The 22223-nt window shown below is 35.7% G+C and overlaps 1 protein-coding gene across 1 annotated transcript in view; it reads left to right on the top strand.

The window, feature by feature from the left end:
* Positions 1-22223, top strand: part of LOC139741967 (ceramide synthase 6-like) — a 42184-nt gene that overhangs the window by 602 nt on the left and 19359 nt on the right. The window lies entirely within an intron of this gene.

Below are 22223 nucleotides of genomic sequence, written 5' to 3'. Positions count from 1 at the left end.
CTGTACATCCATGGAAACCTGACATTAGTAATGTTACAGTTGCTTACATGGTCCATGTGATTGCAGCCCCCAGATATTTCACATTCCAGTCATTCAAAAAACAAAAACAAACAAACAGAACAAAAACAAATTGCACCATGATCAAAGTTCTGAAATGCAAATGATTGATCCTTGGTTAATAAAAGCTAACAGTTTACTCTATTGATTCTACAAGTTCCCAATCACTAACATCACACCAAACCAAAAAAGCGTAGACAGAGTGAGAAAGATCTGTCTGTCTGGAGGAGTCTTTTATTTTTGTGACGTTATCGCTCTCCGGAGGAGGATGCGTGAAGCCAGACGCAGTCTCCGTGGAACATATCCCTGACGACCAGATACAGACTGATCTTTCGGTCAAACCAAAGCGTTGATATGGACATTGACTTTTCAGGTCGTTGCTCAAACTCTGTTTGTGTGTGTGTCTGTGAATGTTTGTGTGGGCTCCTAACGTTAAAGTCTAGACCATATAACATACATTGTAAGAATTGCATTTTTCAACTGACCTCGGTCAACTTGCCTAAAAATATTTGTACATTTTTTTTGTAGCTCCTGGTTGCATTAAAGATGATTATGTTGCATGATCACATTTCTATATTAGATGGCTAACTTATGCAGGCAGCGGATGCCACAGTTGTTCACGAAAATTGAGTTGTTTTGAGTGACAACATGAAGTCAAATTCGATATTGATGCTTCCTAAATAATAGCCGGTTTGGTTTATTTTTACATGAGTGATTGGAATAAGCCATAAAGACCGTATTTCCTGTGATTTTGGTGCAATTTGGGCATGCAGAATTTGAGATCTGGTCCTTCAGGTGTATGGATACAAAAGTACTAAAAATAAAATAGCACTGCCTATCAATACACAGTGTCGATTGAAGATTGAATGCTGGTACATAACATTGTAAGTACATTTGTATTTAATAGATGTATTTCCCCCGTCCGGATAGTACATTATGAATATGATGAAACATCATTGTCAGCATGATTACAATTACACAGAAAAACTGTTGGCACCATACAAACCCCTTTAGTATTGCAATGGTCTACATATCATAAAGTTGATCCCATATGTCAGAAGATACTTTTTAATCACACGGGTGTGTAGCTTGACCTTTTGTTTGTTTGTTTGTTTGTTTGTTTGTCTTTGAGAACCCTTACCAGACCACACATTGTAGGCCTTTGTGCCTACTGGCCCAGGAAACATCATCATGCCATAGCTTTCTGTAGAAATGATCTCTTTACAATATTTATGACCATTTTGGTTGTAACTTGGATGAGCAATAATACAACCTTTTGGTAGCAAAGTGTCATGAGTACACCTTTATAGTGTATTGTACAAATTGTACATGTACACGTATACACTTGTATCTCACTTATTGGTCTTTGGACCAAAACTGAATAAGAGTGAAACATCTGTTATGTGGCTGGAGCTGCCAAGTTAAAATGGTCACTCGATCTTGATTTAGTGTGGACAGACACACCCACAAAGTACTTAGGATTTTATGTTTCACCTGATATGGATAAGCACGAGCATTGAATTGGGAAAACAAACTTACGAAATTGCAAGACTTTTTGGAAAATTGGAGAAAAAGAAATTTACTCTTTTGGTAGATTGACTATTGTAAAAAACCTTAGCTTTAAGTCAAATAGTTCATATACTTATGGTTGACACAATTCCTGAGAAAATATTGAAACGATTGAATAATCTGTTATACACTTTTATTTGGCAAGCAAAAACTGAAAAAGTGAAACGAACTATTATGATTAAAGAGTTTGAAAAAGGAGGTGTTAATATGATCGATCTTTCTAAGCAAAAACTCAGTTTCCGATTGAGATGGCTTGGTCGCACTATACATAGTAGGTGCAACGAAAGGAACATGGAGTAAAATGTTTTTATTGGTATAACTTTTTTGGTGGATTAGAATTGTTACTAAATTCTAATTTGGATTGTTTGAATATGAAGAGGATAAGTAAAGATCAACTTCCGTTGTTTTATATTGAAATATTAGAAGCTTGGTTAATGATAAAGAATGATATTTGTTTAAAATTTCAACCCATGGTACACGGAGTACAATATGAAATTTTGTGGCATAATAGAAATGTAACTTATCGTAAAAATACCTTTTTTTATGATGGTTGGTATCAAAGTGGAATTGTATTTTTTAAAGACTTTTTTAGGAATGGTAAGTTTATATCCATTCCAGAAATTTTGTATCAACTTAAACGACAGAAAAGTAAGCAAACGTTGATTTTTTATTATATTTTATTACGCCAGGCTATCCCAAAAGCATGGATGAGCAATTATGCGGAATCAAGTATAAAGTTTCATAATAGGTTATTAGAAATTCCTAAAATAAGAATAGGAATAAGAAAGCAGAAAAGAAGTATTCAAGATGTTTCAGCCAAACAGTTCTACAAACTATTGTGTACACAATGTCCCGATAGCAACAGATGTTGTATATACTGGGAAAAGATATTCGACTCATCATTTGATTGGATGAATATATTCAAAAGAAACTTGTGTTATTGTAAAGAAAACAAATTGAAAGAATTTAATTTTAAGATTTTGTATAATCTACTACCAGTTAAAAAGAATTTGTACAGATGGCAAATCAAAAGAGATGGAAAATGTGAGCATTGCGGTGTAGATGAAGATAATCTCCATGCGTTTATTGAGTGTAAATTGAATAAGATTTTCTTTTCGTATCTAGCAGTTATAATCAAAATTATAATATAATGTTGATTTTAAGATAACGCGAATGCATCTGTTAAAAGCCCATAAAGAGACTGAATTAGATTTGCTTTTGACAATTGCCTTTTGGTGTATCTATACTGTTAAGAAATAAAACTGGAAAAGAATGTCGTGAAACTAATTTGCAACATTTGTTTGGAAGAGAAATTTGTAAAAGAATAGAGGAAGATTTGAATAGCAAGAAAACATATTATAATTTACCAAAGCAAATGAAGTATATTGTGTACATGTAAATAGTTTGTGGTTTCCTTTTACTCTCAGGAACCCCTCTTGAAGCTCATTGTATTTTTTTTTCATTTTTGTATAATGTGATATTAAATGTTGAATTATGGCTCAGTAGGCAATAAATACCCTGTTGGGGTCCAAAAAAAAAATGATTACAATTACACAGAAAAACTGTTGGCACCATACAAACCTCTTTAGTATTGCAATGGTATCATAAAGTTGATCCCATATGTCAGAAGATACTTTTTAATCATACAGGTGTGTAGCTTGACCTTTTGTTTGTTTGTTTGTTTGTTTGTTTGTTTGTTTGTCTTTGAGAACCCTTACCAGACCACACATTGTAGGCCTTTGTGCCTACTGGCCCAGGAAACATCATCATGCCATAGCTTTCTGTAGAAATGATCTCTTTACAATATTTATGACCATTTTGGTTGTAACTTGGATGAGCAATAATACATACAACCTTTTGGTAGCAAAGTGTCATGAGTACACCTTTATATAGTGTATTGTACATGTACACGTACACTGTATACACTTGTATCTCACTTATTGGTCTTTCTTGTACAAGTATGTTGGACATTATACACTGTACCCTGTTATTATCAAAATACATTGCTATAGCTTTTTGAGCTCAGGAAAAAAACCCCACCAAATTCAACTGAGGCACACTTTTTTCACACACACACACAGACACACACACACAAGCCTTGCCCATGCAAGCTAATTTTGGTGCATGTACTGTCGGTCTTAACATACCTTGGATAACATACAATGTACACGTACCTTGGATGTGGGCATAAAGTTAGACTTAAACTTATTTGCCCCTCGGTGTTGTCATTACATGACATTAATAACTTTTTGTTAGGCGCTGTGCAGTATTACATGGACAAAAAAATATCCCATCGGGGTTGTATTTGTTCTTGACTTGACTCCAGAACCTCTCTAGGTTAGACTTGAAACTATTCACGGATGGGCTGTCAACTACAAATGATGGCAACTTATTCCACTCACTAATAACTCTTTGAAAGAAAGAACACTGTCTCACTTAAGACTTTACATGTTTCTTCAGTATCTTAAATTCATGACCACACGTCCTTCCTCCAACTGAGAACTCAAAAAACTCTGAAGACTTCATATTATCAATCCCATTCACAATCTTAAAAATCTGTATCATATCAGCTCTATGTGTATAGAATGCCAATGAAGGCAATTTTAAGTGTTTACCAGTAAGTCTTGCTTCATTACTCAAAGTTCTGAGTGGAGGTATCAATTTGGTAGCTCGACGTCTTATACGAGCAAGTAGAAGTGCATGATTGCTGATGATAGGGTTAGGTCCTGAGTTTGGAAAACAGGCTTTAAAAGTTCAAATTTGATGCTTAGTGCAATTATCAGTGACCACCATATGCACAAAATTGAATGACGAATTTGCAACACTCTTGCAGTGCTCAACAATGTACACGCGTGTACCTTGTTAAAACTTTAGGAGTTACACTGGTCTATGTACCTTGAACCTTGAAATGATAATCCCTGCAACAGCTCGTCGAAAGCTAAACTGGGATGGGCTGTGTGATGACGACATTGGCCGACGGTGCTTGAAAGTTCTATTATACAGATGTAGCTATTTACAATAAAATGTCATGTGTGTGCAAATAGAATGAATAAAATATAGAGATGCCTCCTTGGCATTGCCTGTTCACCCATGTGAACATTACCTCTTGTCACTGTTTACAAACATACAAGTGTATGTCAGTTTCTTTTCAATGACTTTCTATTCTATTGTTTGACCCATGTTGCTCCCTGTAAAATCCAGTGTTTGCTTATTTTCTTTAATCTAAATCCCTGAAACGATAATGCCAGATGTGTGTAGTGTTAAGATAATTTCAAGATTTTTTTTTTTTTTTTTTTTTTTTTGGGGGGGGGGGAGATTTAATCACTATCACTAAAATTTTGTAAAAAGATTCATGTCTTAGTCTCAGATGGTTTGTTAGGAATCATAGTGCATGATATTGTAGGTTGTTCTTCTCATACTCCTCAAGACATTAAAAGTCCTGTTTACCTTAGGGAGCGATGATTCAAAATTTTTCAAAGATATCACTTTTGATGCATATATATATAATGTGCAGGTCTGTTGTATCACAAAGCATACTACCATATAAATTTTTTACAATAAAGCCTAAAATATAAGGAGATATCACTATTTTTTCTCATCAAACCATAACTGTAGACGGCATAGTCTGGAAACATTTTTATTAAAACTATTGTTCATATTTTGTATATTTAACAATACTTCATATCAATTATAGTTGTTTCTATCTCTAACTCACATTTTAGAACTAGTTTGAAGCAGTAATGCTGGGTTTTTGTTTCATCTGCAAATGGTAAATTATGCCTTTAACCTTGTCAGTTTGTTTGCCATGTACACACAAGTCATACTTATTTTGGGAAGATATTGTTCCATGAAGTGATCTGACTATAATAGTGGGCAGTTGCAAGCAAACTGCAGTGTTCAGTTCGTGAATGAATAAATAGTACATTGTAGTACCGGTATGTAATGTTCCGTAAGACCTATTCAAGGACTCGAGGACGCTCTGTGCAATTGTGTAATGTACAGGTGTGTGCTTGTCTACTGATACCGACACTGATGAGCGCACACACCAACACTCACACTCATACTCGCACACACCAGTACATAACAAGATGCATGCATTTTCCATTGAACCAGACTGAATAGCAAAGCTGCCAACAGCAGACATTTGTGGTTACCCGTACCCCTGCTCAGCAATCGACATAGCCCGTAAAGGGACATGGCAAGAAATTTTTTCCTAAAAGTCGTTCGACTTACTAAGTCGTTCCCATGACTTACTAAGTCGTTCCCTTGACTTCGTACATTGTACTAAGTCATTCCCACGACTTAAGGAGAAAGTCGTTCCCTCAACTTACGATTCTAAGTCGTTCCTTCGACTTTAATACTACAACAGCATTTTTCCACTTGATGCTCTTATTTTTATTTACAAAATCATTCCATACAAGTGTAGAAAAGTGAAAATAGCTTGCAAGTTCGTCATGCCAGAGTGTGAAGCCTCCTTCACTCTTAAAAATACCCTCCATTAATGAGTTCTCTCCCTCCCTCCCCCAGCCCCCACTTGAATAAGGCTTAAAGCTGACCACAACAATAAAAGGCTTACTGGTAGTTTCCATTGGTCAACAGTAGGCCACTCTGTTGGACCTGCCTTAAAAACGCGTGTATGCTCAATTTAAGAATATGAAAATAGAGTTGTAAGCACGAAATTCTTAGGAGTAATTATAGATGAAAGATTATCTTGGAATTATCATATTGATTACATAGCCAGTATTATATCAAGAAACATAGGGGTTTTGTATAAATTACAGTACAATCTTCCTAGAAACATCCTTAAAATGTTATATTATGCTTTGATTTCACCACATATTAATTACTGCATTATTGTATGGGGATTCACTTTTAATAAGAATATTGATCGAATATATAAATTACAAAAACGGGGAGTGCGTTTAATAACCAATTCAACATATGCTTCCACCAGTTTACCTCTGTTTTTAGAAACTCAGATATTACCCATTCAAGATTTAATTTCATTAGAGTCTGCAATATTCATGTTTAAACTTAATAATACAACAATAGTTTTCTCCCTGATGTATTCTCTGATTATTTTACCCTCAATAGTTCAATTCATGATTATAATACCAGAACTGCTCAGAGTATTCATCCCCCATTAAATCGCACATCTTGTACGCAGTCATCAATATTTTATAAAGGTACTATTTTATGGAATGATTTGAATATAGTTTTCAGGATCAGTAAGACCGTAAGACAATTTAAAAGATTATATCAAACAACATCTTTTTGATGCAATTAGTAAAGTCACAGGTTGATGAATAGTTAAATATGGAGTTTTCTTTTTTTCTTCTCTACTTTCATATCTACACATATCCGTTTTTTATTGTCAAGTTGTAAATCTTATCGTATTTTGCATTCATGTTTGTTTTAATTCAGTTACAAACCAATGATTATAAATGATTACATACATGTATATCTACATCACAATATTTCTTAAGGGATCATTTTCAATAAGCCTACTTTGTGCTTCTCATGATTCCGCCACTATCATATTTGACACCTTGTATTTTTGTTTGTTTGTTTGTCTGTCTGTTTGTTTTTAATACAAAGTTTGTAAACCAATTATGAAAGTGGAAATAAATGAAATGAAAATGAAAATGAAAGTAGACTTTCATATCGTATATCGTACCCCCGTACATTGTGCTTGTTTTACATTGTACGTGTATGTCCTGTAGGCTCCTGTGCCCAATACCAGAGCTCTACATTCTACAACCATACATGTACCTCTTATTCCCCTTGGCTTAAAATAGAAAGCAATTGTAGTGAATTTTTCAAAAATTTTATTCAATGTTGCACACATTGTTTTATGATTTTTAAAACTCTGGTTTCATTCACTGAAATGATTGTTAATTGAATTATGGATAGCCCATGTTGTAGATAACAGATGCTGTTGTTGTTAGTTGTTGCTGCAGTTGTTGTTGTAGTTGTTATTGTTGTTGTTCTTAAGGGAGAATTTGTGAAAAGTCCCACTCTGCATCTATGTATGCAATGGAAGTTTAAATGTTGAACAGCTTTTACTCAGTATGACTATCCAATAATAAACTTAAGGCTCTTGTCTTGAATTTTAGGTTTCACAGACTCACGCACAAGTGTACAATGTACTGTACAATAAACATACACACAAAAAAACCTCGATAAATGTACAAAAGTCTAGTATGAACTGTGCAAAGTCCATGTTGCTGCAATTTGGTTCCTGGCAAACTTCCCACTTTTACATACATGTACGTAGTCTCAATCACTGTGCAGAATATGACACAAAGTACATTCGCAGTTGCAATCTTCTCATGCTGCAAGTATTCTGCAACACCTGTATGCTTGATCCATCCATGGACCTAATATGACATGGACTATTCACGGCAGCCTTTTTTTGATTTAATGATCGTCACCGACACCTGATTATGTGCATCTTAATGAGTACAATATGTACATTCAGGTGTCTTGACAATAACGATTGTGTAATCATGTATCGTCACTTACAAATGAATCGTTTCCCTCATATCAGTGTTGTTTCGCTGATGTGCCTTTTTTTTAGATGGAAATGTCTTTGAATAAATTATACAGATGATGAGGAGCAGCAAACCTGAGATCATTACAAATTTTGTGTCAAAAGATGGTTAATTACTGATTCGCACATTTTCACACTCGCATTCAGACCTTGCCTAATGGCAAGATACATACTGTATATCTGTTCTCTACCATTACTGCCCCTTTTTGCTCTGGAATAAGCTGGAGAAAAGTGAAATATTGAGATCACAAATGACAATCATTCTGCCAAAACATTAGCTTTCTTTTAAAAACTGCGTGCTTCTCCTAAGCGAAATTGTTTGAGGTATGATTTCCTAATATACACCACAACTGCACATTCACTTTACTTGATTTTTGTGAGTTACTGTACAATGTATTTTCTTCAGCGCATATAGTTTTAGATTTCTCGAATCTCCATCTTGTTCTTCTCCCGGCTTGCTGGTGGTGACGATCATGGGATCAAAGCAGTGAAGCATGCTAAAAATGTCTTTGTGGCGCTTTTGAGATGTACGGGTGCATGAATTAATTAACGATACAATGAATGTCCATGTGTATTAGGTCCATGATCCATCACTGGAGGTTCGCAGTTTGCTGTTGGTTCGTAGTTGGAGGTTCTGAGAATTGTTTGGTGGCCTTCATTATTGTTGCCTGATCCTTTTTTTGTTCCAAACATTTTCTAAGCCCCCCACCCCACCCCATAATTGTTACTTTGCCCATTATTCATAAATTCTTGTACAGTAGTGTAATTAATGTTGACAGGCTTTTGATGTTATGCATAATTACTCTTCTTAATGGAAATGGGGAAGAGATAATGGGAAAGTGTGAACAAGGTAATGCCTTGTCACTGCGTCTTTTATGCATTGTAATTAAAGGCATTGATCAGCTCCACTGATACATTTATGGTACTGATATTACTGATACGATTTATCATTATTATTTGTTTTTGTTTGGGGGGGGGGTTCGTTTTGTACACGTATGGGGAGGGGGGGGGAGGGTATGTTAGGGAATAAGGAAAAAATGAAATCATTGTTGTTGTTACAAACATCTCTGTACCAACATCTATTTCAGGTACACTCCAATAGTATACTGTAGGTACTGGTATATTCTTTGCCCATGATCTTACATTGTATCATGTGATTGATCATGAAAGAGAAACTTTTAATAGAGGAAAATACCTAGTATTCCAAAAGTGGCAAAACATGTTACGGAACAGTCAGTTGTAACTTGCTTTCAATGGTGAACATTGCCCACATACAGTGCATAGTGTTGCTGTATCCCTTCCATTGTAGGCTAAGCTGGACTCTTTCTTTTGAAACTTTGTTCAATTTAATACAAGACATGGGTAGTTCACAGCTTACTGTTGATACTTTTTCAGCTACAGCTGATTAACTCTGATTATAAAATGCAATTCCACAGTGTGTTCAAGTTGGTCTAATATCAATGGGATAAAATCAGGCAAACAGAGTGGTTTCTTTATTGGATATTGGATTTAAATCATAAAATTTTGGAATTCTAAATTGAATACTAAACTGTAAATATACACTAGATTTCATTTACTTTTAAACATAAAATTGAAACATCTACATTGTATCAGTTGTATTCTTGGCAGCTACAATGTAGCAGGTATGGTCTTGAAGCAGTAACAAAGCAATTATGACTTCTGGGATAAAGGGGTCTAAAATACATTGTAGCTTCTACATAATTATGTAAAATGCCATATAACAAAACATTGACTTATTGTGAACAATATTTAGGCATAGTTGTGAGTTGATAACAACGCTGCTTTGAACTTGTAATTTGCACACAGTTTGGACCGATATTTCTTCAGTGTAACTGGTGTAAAATGCCATATAACAAAACATTGACTTATTGTGAACAATATTTAGGCATAGTTGTGAGTTGATAACAACGCTGCTTTGAACTTGTAATTTGCACACAGTTTGGACCAATATTTCTTCAGTGTAACCATGTCAAATTGCTAAATTCCACAATTTGTCATCCTTTCAATAGTCCAATTTTGATGATACAATGTACACTGTACTTGTACCGTTATATTCATGTTACACCATTGATTTATGTATTATTAAAGTCAAAATAAACATGACAGACTTTCACCTTGGGGCTTGGTGTCAGTTCATATTTAAGAGTATTATTATCAGTTCCCTCTAGGTCTAAAAGCCAGTGAGACATTATTTTGCTTGACTATGCATATATCCAGTTTAGCATGGGTTATTTGAAATGTAGAAAGTGTCCTGAAGCTCTCACAGATATTATCATGTGTAATGTATTTGATAAACAAAATACAAGAAGATGTATCTTTTATTCCTGCAACATTGCAAAAGTAAGATGGTGCTTACTTTGATTAATTAATGTTGAAGATATAGACACATGATTTTTCTTTCTCAAAGATAAGGGTGTCTGTATAACCAGGGAGGTGGGAACCCTGGTGTAACGGTGGGCTGAGGAGGTTTGTAGCAAAGGCTGTTGATCCGTAAGCTGCTTTGATCAAATCCGTTTGACATGCAAGTCAGTGATAAATGGTACAATGTATTCCAATGATTTTTAATGTACAGTGCTGGCCACACATACTTTGTACATGTACATGTACATTGTGCTTGTATTTATGTACATAAGTAGACTATGTGACAGGGTATTGTGCTGAACTTGTAGATCATGTGAAGGGTGAAATTCCATTCTCCTGATACCAGCTGGAGTGCTGCCATGTCCAATGAGCAACATTGTTTAGTTTTTGACGTCTGAGAGCGGTATCATAAATCGTGCTTTACAATCAGGAGTCATATATTTTCAGAGACAAGATCCCGTCATATTTTGTCTAGCTTGACAGCATGAATGGGAGAACTACATGTAGATCATAAACTCATGGTAATTCATTGCCACTTTTTCACCTAATTTCCAAACTTTTATACATGTACATGTAGATCTTCAAATATTGGCTCTGGAGTCTGGAGTGCCTATATATTCAGTCACAGGTCAAATCTTTGTTTGATGTCATTTCTATCGTCATAAAAATGATAAATAGTAGTATTTGCAGTATAAAACAAAAAACAAACATGGAAGAGCAATTCACTGAAGGCCCAAGCAGAACTGTAGAAAGTACTCCAAGAGATAAAACATGCATTAATCACCAAATTTGTTGTATTTACCGGTAATAGTAGAGGATGCTAATTTAATTCAATAACCTCTCCCTCTCCCCTGTGGAAACTAGAATTTGAAATTATTTGGCAAGTCAAATGGAAAGATATCCTCCTGCCTAGCAAAGTATTAACTGAGCACTATCTGCTCCATGATTAATCTTGCGTATAACTTGTACATGTGTCGCTAGGGTAGATAATCATTGAGAAATATACAAAGTGTATATGTAGAAAGCTATTTCAGAGAGCTGCATTGCTTTAATAACATTAGTCAAAAAGAATGAAGTCACTGAGTAAATGATGCCTTTCAACTCCCCAATATTAATGAATTATTTGTGTGTGATTTCATAATGATTTTTTTTTTTTTTTTAATCAGAAGGGACTGGTCTGTTTTAAACAAGCACAATGTACTGTGGTAACCTACAGTCCTTGTTCAGTAGGGCCTCTGAAAAAAAAAGTCCTTTTGTAGTGTTTGTGATGAAGGCATCGAGTTGATTTAGTCATGCAATGCATTATTTGATTGAGCACCAAGTGTGCTGATGCATGCCATTGCAAGATGTAGGTTGAGTGAATGTTACCATGGCGAATTGGGCTTTCATATTGTAATTTACCTACTAGTCCATTATTAAACCCATTAGCAACTGAACTGCACGAGACCGCCCGTCCGTTTTTTTTTAATAGTTTTATGCTTAATTATCAATTTTTATTTGTTTTCATGTAGAATGTGTAATTATTTAATTTCATAGATGTCAAAGGTCAACCAAAGTACATGTATGTCAGAATTACTTGTGTAACACACCAGTTTCTTGGTAAAGTCTTCATACATCCTTAGGCTTTCAAATTATCATAACTTTAATAAATAGACAAAAATAAATGTGCAGTGAGCTATTCTAAATCATGTTAAAAGTTGTCGAAATGAGAGTGATATTAATGTACCTTTTAGGGAACCATAGACCGTTATGTACAGGATCTTCAGTTGCTATTAAAGGGTTAAACCTTCATTGATTGGTACTGTATGTCCAGCTCAGGGTGCTCTTTCCAGTTATCGCTCACTACTGCATTGAGACGTTGCACAGAGAATGGAACCACAAGATATTGCTATGTTGTTGTTGTTGTTGTTGTTTTGGAGGACAAGCATTGTATGTTTCTGTGTATACACGTGGACAGAGAGACCACTCTGAGATCATCAAATCATCAAATTAGCTCGTAATGAGTATGCCACTCTGTGCCATTCTAAATTTTTTAGTTGTAATGAAATTCAATATTCACAAAAATTGTTTGAGTGGGATAAGGAATAAAACTGGATGTACGTGTACATGGCACTAGAGACCTGGCAAACTGAAGAGTATCATTTCATTATACTTTAAAGGGACTGTACAGTACTGGTTGAGGTGGGGATTCATGTTTTGAACATTCCTAAGTGAGATAATGAAAAGCCTCTTATGAAATATGAAAGAGCATGTAATTTTAAGAAGGATTCAACGTTTATTTGATGAAAATTGGTTTTCAAATGGCTGAGATAGCCAAAAAAGTGCTAATAATAAAAGGCAACATGCCGCAACTTTATTAGGATCTCTTTGTTTCACCTTGTTTTTGGATATCTGAGCCTTTTCAAAACCGAATTTCATCAAATAAACTTTTGATACCCCTTAGAACTGCATGCTCTTTGACATCTCATATGGGGTGTTGCAAGAAAGTTGCAATTAATTGCAACTTGCAACTGATTGTCACTCGCCAATCAAAATCATTGTTGCATGCATGTCTTCTTAATAGGGCAGACCTTGAGCCAATCAGAATGGTTGTTTCAAAATTAGCAATTATTTGCAATTGATTGCAACTTTCTTGCAACACCCCAATAGAGTGGTTTCTGAATATCTCGCAAAACGTTAAAAGCTAAATCCTCACCTCGACCAGAACTGTACACACCCTTTAAAAGGTGGGAAGTTCTTCAGCAAGAAAGAACAGAACACGAGAATGTTGTCTTATATATATACCAATAAATGTGCAAGTCAGACACTCTCTATGGAGGTCCTGCACAATACAGGAAGAGGTAGAGAAGAAGAAGAAGAAAAATACAGTGTAGCAATTACACTGGAGGGTCATAGTGAATTTCCCAGCATCTGTGGGTTTACCCTATGGATTGTTCCACCTGTGTCATCGAACTGCCTATTACTGATTATCACGCTCCATATGCAGTGTATGCTCACCTTTTTTCATCCTACAAAAGTACCTTTGATATTCATCACTGTCATACAAATTGTACCCTGTGCCTCATCACCATTGCACTTTTATTTCCTGTTTGTCATTATCGAACCATCTTCATTGTTTTACCAATTCACTATTATCATACAGTTATCATTTTTATCTTCTGTCCCACTTTCACACATTCTGTATCAGACATTATCATAGCTCAGTTACTATGATCACACTCTATGATGTTATAATCAACCCAATTTGTCACTATCACAGCTTTACACTTCTCCCCTTTCCACCATTATCATACCTCCTCAATCATTCTTGCACCCTCTTCATACTGTAGTTACCCTGTCCTGTGCTATATTTCAATACTCACTTCCCATTATTAGGTGATCCGAGTATCCTCTCGGATCACCTTCTGTATCTGTACGGATTCTTTGTTCTTCTTCTTCTTCTTCTTTCTTTATTTCTGGACAAAAGTTGTGTATCTACTTACTCAAAAAGTACTCGGAGTATCAACTTCAAACTCATACCATATATGTATCATGTCCCAAAGACGACAAATCTAATGTATCATTGTGATCAGTCGACCGTGATGTCACTGTGACGTCATTATATGAAAACACATTCTCAATCATATCTCATTAATGGAATGGAATTTTTCAATGAAATTGACGTCACATATATTTCAACTGATGCGCATTCTACTCATGTTCTCAAAATTCACATTTTCTCTTAGAACATGCGCGTATGCGCGCGTTGAAATATTTGTATGCTCAAATCGAGCTCAAATTTTTTTTGCACACGTTTCAGACCATTTGGAGCATTTTTTGAAAAATTGAAAAAATTGGACGGACGCGTACGCGCGCGCACATATACGCACACACAGCTCATACACAATAGAAATTTCCAGTTTTTTTACACTTATCGGATGCCTGAAATGTCAAGGAATATTTCTACCAAGTTTCAAGTCAATCCGACTCAATATGACGTCACACGGACCCGTCAAAGTTGAAATTCCACGGACCCGTCAAAGTTGAAATTCCGCGCGCGCGTCAATGGCGATATACTGTGCAACAATGCAAAAAAACCGCCAATTTTGAATCCAATTTTACTCGTCAGGATGGACGGTGACCCCCCATTTTCTTTACATATTCTGAAAGCTGATGAGTCGTACATGTCATTTCATGGGTTGGCAATGCTGGAAAAATGATTAAAAGATATCAAATTTCTTAATAAAGTAAAAAAAGTAAATTTTCAAAATGACGTCATCAAATTTCAAGTTCATTCAAGCGTATCTCACGTATTCATTTGTTGATTTTCGTCCAAATTTCAATATGTTGTAGCTTATTAAATGGTTTTCAGTCATATAATAACAACATTTTGATTGGATGACGGCATCACCTCGTAAAAAGGGATTAAATGTAACATTGTCAAATTTGACCAGTTTACGTGTTATCTCTATGGGAGTGCAGTTTTTCTGGAAATGAAAACTGACATGACTATCTTTATCGAGCACTAGCTCATTTATGCTTCGGTGAATTTCTCCCATATTTTAGTATGTTGTAGCTGAGACTTTGGGCTATCGTAAGTGTGCCCTTTGTTTTTTCATACGGAGTCGGCATCACGTCCAAAAACTTGGTTGAAATTAAAGCTTATTTTCGATGTATTGAAATATTTCTTCCTTTCTGCAACTTTCTTTGCAATAACTCAAGAAAAACAAACCCTATCACCACCATATTTTCCACATGTTTAGTTTATGTCACGTACATTATTTCACAAAATAACAACTACTTGATCAGACACCGTCTTGGGTATGTAAATTAGGGTCAAAGGTCATAAATGTTTCATCCTGTATCTTGGTGAATACATGTCCTATCTTTCCCATATTTTGCACACGTAAAGACCATGTTACAAGGATCATTTCACAAAATAATCATTTTTGGCTCAGATGCCATCTTGTCTGTGCAAAGTGGGGTCAAAGGTCATATGTACTTCTTCCTGTATCTTCGTTATGACGTGTTATCTCTTTGGGAGGGAATTTTTCTAGATGTGAAAATTGACATGATTGTCTTTATCGACGACTAGCTCACTTACCTTTGGGTGAATTTCTTCCAGATCTTAGTATGTTGTAGCCAATTTAATACTCTTTAAGTTTTGTTAATCAAAGTTTTAATCGGATGATGTCTTCACCTTGTGAAAATGGATATAATGTAACCTTGTCAAATGTAACCAGTTTACGTGTTATCTCTATGGGAGGGAATTTTTCTAGAAATGAAAATTGACATGACGGTCTTTATCGAGCACTAGCTCACTTACTCTTCTGTGAATTTCTCCCAGATTTTAATATGTTGTAGCTGAGACTTTGGGCTATTGTCAATATTTTTCAATTTTTTCATACGACGCCGAGATCACGTCAAAAAACTTGGTTGAAATCAAACTTATCTTCGATGTATTGAGATATTTCTTTCTCTCTGCAACTTTCTTTGCAATAACTCAAGAAAAACAAACCCTATCATCCCCATATTTTGCACGTGTTTAGTTCATGTCACGTACATTATTTCATAAAATAACAACTACTTGATCAGACACCATCTTGGGTATGTAAATTAGGGTCAAAGGTCATAAATGTTTCAACCTGTATCTTGGTGAATACATGTCCTATGTTTCCCATATTTTGCACACGCAAAGACCATGTTACAAGAATCATTTCACAAAATAACCACTTTTTGCTCAGATGCTATCTTGGCTGTGCAAAGTTGGGCCAATGGTCAAATATACATGTACTTCATTCTGTATCTTCGTTATAGTGTATACCGAATTTGGTACCAAAGATGGCAGACCTGACTCTCTTTTCTAAATGAGAACCCAAATATCACACGGCCAATGTCTCTAAACACAGATGAAACCTATATGGTCATGGCTATTGCGATCAGGACTCGAATCATTGATTTAAAAAAAATCGGATCACCTAATTTGTCAGTCTTGACAAATTCCGAGTCTAGTATTCTTTGTGTATCAGTATCCTCTCCTCCTCATCTTGTTCCCCATCTTCCCCTTCTCTCTCATCATTTCCTTCCCTCTTGTCTCCTTCCATTTCATCATTCTCTTCCGATTTTGATGTTATCATCCATCAACATCATCATCAACCTCATCATCGTCGTCATCATCATCATCATCATCATCATTATCATCTTCATTGTCATCATTATCATTTTTGCACTGTTGTACCCACACATCAGCAGTACTGTACATGTACACAGTACCTTCCCCTAAATGCTATTTCCCATCCTGGTAGCATCAAGATAAAGCCCATCGTGAAAGGTATTCTGAGGTGAGATACAAATTGCACAAATTCCATCATGCCCACGACAGCACGACCATCTGGCAAAACAGGCTAGACAACAATAAAACAAGCAAACTATCAAACAGGAGGATAGATCTTAAATACAAACTGTACATACACATGAAATGTGTCTAACATGATTAAAGGAAGCTTTGACTTTAAGGACATTTATCACATTGTTACTGTGTAGTAACATCACCTTTGTACCTCTTTAGATACAGATAGGGAAGGGAATCATTGTTTAGTATTACAGACAATACAGTGTATTATTTTGTTCTTCTTTTCACCAGTACATGTACATTGTATCTGTAGAAAATGGGCAAGCATTTTGTTTGTTCATATTTCTGATTAGATATAGATCAGATAGAGTACTATATTAGTGCTCACTTTAGTCATTGTGTCTATAGTTGTCATATTAAAAAAATAATAATTGATGAATATAGTGTATTAAAAAAAAAAGATGATGTCATTTGATATACTTGTATTTCAAGCAGGGAGCACCGATTTCCAGATGAAAGGACAGCTCATTCTATAAAAGGTACCAGTACAATGAGCATGCCGTCAGTTTTTAATGAATGAGCTTCGTGAAATTCCATTATGCATGCCAGAGAATATTGTCACCCAGCATTATGATGCATTGTGCATGGATAGCTAGCCATCCCTCCCTCCCAATTTCTAATTTTCTCCCTGACCATCGAAAGCCGGCTTGGACGCTTGGTAAACAGAAGACTTTGCGGAGCAATCTGAATGGGCACCCATGTTTACCAGTAATACAGTAGGACCTACAGTGTATAAACCGGTACCATCAAGAAGTGTGGTCAATGGATAGGGGCCATTCTTCTGCATCTAAAAAAAACAGATGTACATTGTTGGCAGTGCATTGTGCTTGGATGAATAGAGATGCTCGTACTCCTTTTAATAGTATTTATCGGTAGTCTGTTAAAGGCCCTGTAACGTAATTGGTAATGACAAAGTACTTGAAGGTGAGAGAGAGGGAAAAAAATGTGTGTATAAAGTGTGTATTTGAAGGAGAGAGCGAAAAATGCAACCACACAAAATGTATTCCGGTAGTACATGATTTCAAGAATTGAAATATCAACCCCACATTATGTACTGACTATACAATGTGTACTATACAAACAGAGTATTTAGATGATCAGAATGGTACAAGTTTCATATTGGGTGGACGTAAAGTCAAGAAGTTATGGAAGTTTCAGTTGTTAACTAAAATGTACCAAAGAGCTGCTTGCAATTTCTTGGTTTAATCATTCAAGCACATTATAGAAGAGAGATCTTGTGATGTCACCACCTCACAACTCTCACATTTCTTTGTAAAAAAAATCCCCCCCCCCCTCAAAAAAAAGAAAAATCATGTTTCAATAAATATCTGAACAATTTTAACCCTTTACCCACTATGTTATTGCTTGGTTGATACAATATGACAATGATTTAGTTTGAAGGGTTCCTTTTTTCTTCTATTCATAGCAGTAAAAAGACAGGGAAGTGGGAGATTTTAAGATAATGATTCATTGCATCCTCAAAATTTTGTGGTTCCGTAAATATTATCGAAAGTTTCATGAAGACTTGTGACCTCTGTAAAGATTCCATATCAATCATTCCATAAATAGATCTGATTTTGATGAAACATCTGCTCTTTGTCTGATTTTACTCCATTCATTTGATATGTACAGCTGGCTTGATCATGGAATTGCACTTAAAACTACGAATGATGCAGGATTTGTAAGTTTGGATATGAAGGCATCCGTGAAAAAAAAAAATGTTCCTTGTCCTTTCATGTTTATGTGCAATAAAGAATAAACTTAAATCCATTCAAAACTCTCATCAATTTTCCGAATTTTGATAACACACTTCTCCTGATTTGCGACATGTTTTCGCATGTGTCCATTTGATACGGTTTGGGTTTGTCTGAAAACATACAATTACTACTATGTATTACTTTGGTATGACCGTAATGATGCCAGCTACATGTCAGAATTTTGAAAAATAATTGACAATGTGTGAAGGAAATGTTGATATATCAAACTTGAGAATAAAACTTGTGTGAAAAGATCATGCATGCAGAAATTATTGGATGGTACTTGTATTGCATGAGATAGTGCTATTGTGTGATGCATGCCGGCAGGTTTTTGAATTGCAATCACTGCAACAAGTGTACAAACTTAGTTGTTCATGCTGCGCTGTGTTTTAAAGACTTTACTGTTTACCTTTGGGAGCAGCGATGTAAAAAAAAAATGTTCAAGATATCACATTTGATGTGTATATGTGTAGGTCTGTTGTATCACAAAACATCCTACCATATAATTTTTTTTTTTGCAATAAAGCCTAAAATATAAGGAGATTGATATTTTTCTCATTAAGTTATATATAACTGTAGATGGTTTAGTCTGGAAACATTTTTGTTATAGCTATTGTTCACATTTTGTGTATTCAACAATACTTAACATCGATTATACGGATTCAAATTTTTACAGTGGTTGTTTCTATGCCTAACTCACATTTTAGAACTATTTTAAAGCATTAATGCAGTGTTTTTGTTTCTTCTGCGATAGGTAAATTATGCCTTGTATCTCCCATAAATTGACACGGAAGCGATATCTCAGTGATTTATAGTAGTACCGGGTACAGTGTAGCTGATGACAAAAACAAAACCAAGTTCTAACTTGATTGTGGAATGTGGCATCAATTGTCTGTCAAGATAAATTAATTCATTGGATAGTACACGTACAATTGTACAGTATGCACAGTGCACACATTGTAGTTGCTCAGTGGCACATGGCATGTACAATTAAAGACCAATACACTGCACTTACACGTGTAGTATCTACAACATAATGTGTGTGTTACGTTGAAGCAGGTGATTCGCTGGTTTGAAAAGACCATAATTTGGTTAGACCATGATTTGCTGTGGTGGTGTATAGACCACGCCCCAAGTTTGCTGCTTTACAAACTGCATTTCTGTTGAAAATAGTGCGGGCTTAAAATCGTTAGTTGGCACAATGAAAAATTCATTCAATAGTGAACACACTATTTGTGTATGATCTCATCATATATCTGAAAAAAGAAACCACACACACAAAAGTGATATTAAAAATGGCAATGTTTGCCCAGAAAAGGTAGTGTGTGTGTGTGTCACGTAGATACTGTAGTGAAACAGGTATTCAATAATTTATTTTTCATCTATAGATTCATTTATTTATAAATCAGCTGCTTATTTATTCATTTATTTTTTTATTGCATTTCCGTTCTTTTTTTTTCACTTATTTTTATTGCAATTTTCCATGGGGGAAGGTGATGTGAAGTCTTTCCCCCTATTCAGACGCATGCCATTTTATACCAAAACTCGATAACGAAACGACGTACAAAGAATCATCGTATAGCCGACAGACCGTTCAGACACTAATTTTGAGCGTTCTGGGAAACGTCATATAGATGTGCAGTTTCCCACTGCGCATACTGTTATAGTCATGAGTGACAGCTGTGGGGTTGCCTTTTGTGCGTGCTCACATTAAGCCCCACCCAGTTATACCGTTCTATGGTCGCCATACGTTCAGACGCACATGGAATGCTGATTCGTTATTGAGTTCTAGTTCGAAACGATGCTCTGACCGTGGTTTCACTATACATCGTTTCGTTAGTCAGCGTTCAGACGTATAAATTCATCGTATGTCTATACCGTTTTGGTGTAGCTATACCGTTCTAGTATAATTTTTTTTTTTTGCGTCTGAATGCCCTGTTTGTCACCTTGTTTCCTGGACCAACAATTTTGTGGTGATGATAATAATGAATGAGAGAACTGTGCTGTGTGGATGAGACAAGACACCAGTGGCATTTCTCTCTCTCTAGCTGTTTTCTCTGGTTACAGCTTGTTATTCCGAAGGTTCGCTATTCCGAAGGCTCTTTATTCCTAAGATTCGTTATTCCCAAGGTTCATTGTTCCGAATTTCATTTTCGGGTTAACCAATCTTCGGAATAACGAACCTTCAGAATAACGCCACAAATTTCCGGATTAACGAACCCTTTTTCATTTTCAGATTATCGAACCTGCAGGTATGGGGAATTTACGTGTTTCGGATTAACGACCCTTCGGAATAACGAATCTTCGGAATAGCGAACCTTCGGAATAACGAACAGCACCCGTTTTCTCTAGGGGCCTTTTAGCAATAACATTTAACATACTATGTACAACATATGTCACATGGAAGCTGCATGGAAGGCTTGTTGCCCTATGTTATTTAGGTGATTGATGATTAGGGCTGATGGTTGGGTATATCACATGAAAAGAGAGGTTTGCAACTTGCATCTGGTAGAGAAGTATTCTAATCTAAGTTGCATTTGTCATATCAACATGCTCGTGTAATTTATACACACATCCTGGCTGTACCTCTCTCATAGAATATGGCAGTTGCTATGAAGTGATAATAGCACCAATATTGGTAGGTACAATTTGTACTGTGTGTGTGATGTGGAGCATAATGGGAGATTTCAAAGCATTTAGTGTGCTCACTGGTGTGACACCTTTGCAGGTGCAGTGTACTGACAGCACAGTGATTTGGGACCATACATTCTGATGTCACGGTCGTCAGGAAAACAAATGAACACTGAAATCCCCCACAAAGAGAAATTCCAAAGTTATTTGAATGAAAGTGTACTACGTGACTGATTTTGTCTTTTCTGATATCAAAGAAGATGAAACACACTATTCAGCTTTCTCCATGCCATCTAGGGTTGTAATTCACTCTTTGCTGTTCTAATGCTCGGAATAGCAAAGACCCAAGTTGTTCAACGTGTTGACCAAGCAGGCATCTTGAAACAGATTTAACTACACCCAGAGAGATGTCTTACAACTGCCCTGCTGCTACTTTATACAATGTGAATGTTTACCAAGTGATCAAGATGAGTTTGCTCTAGACACACTTTATAAACAACCTGTACAATACTACAATACGCAATATATTAAAGCTAGCAGTATAAAAGTCAAGTTCTTCACCAATCTGTGATACATTGTGCATTTCATTTGATGTACAGTTTTCTGAGGCAATATCTTGCATGGGCAAATTACATTGAAACATTTACAGATTACAGTAGCTTCATTTCTAAGAAGTGGAATCCAAGCAGTATGATCTGTGTGCTTGCTACTGAAAAGAAATTGGTAAAAGAGACTAAAAGAGACTTTTACCATTCGACCTCGTCCTTCATTTTTTTTTTTCGTACTTTTTTTTTTCTGAAGGAGTTCCTAGAGTTGTGCAATGTAGAAAGCTAGGTAAACAGTGCATCATGTGTATGCTCATACACGAAAGTGCATTGTCAAG

The sequence above is a fragment of the Diadema antillarum genome, unplaced genomic scaffold (assembly GCF_040938485.1).
Source record: "Diadema antillarum isolate AM-2024a unplaced genomic scaffold, OU_Dant_1.0 seq00000966_RagTag, whole genome shotgun sequence".
In the NCBI taxonomy this organism is placed as follows: domain Eukaryota; kingdom Metazoa; phylum Echinodermata; class Echinoidea; order Diadematoida; family Diadematidae; genus Diadema; species Diadema antillarum.
This window is presented reverse-complemented; position numbering and strand designations above follow the sequence as displayed.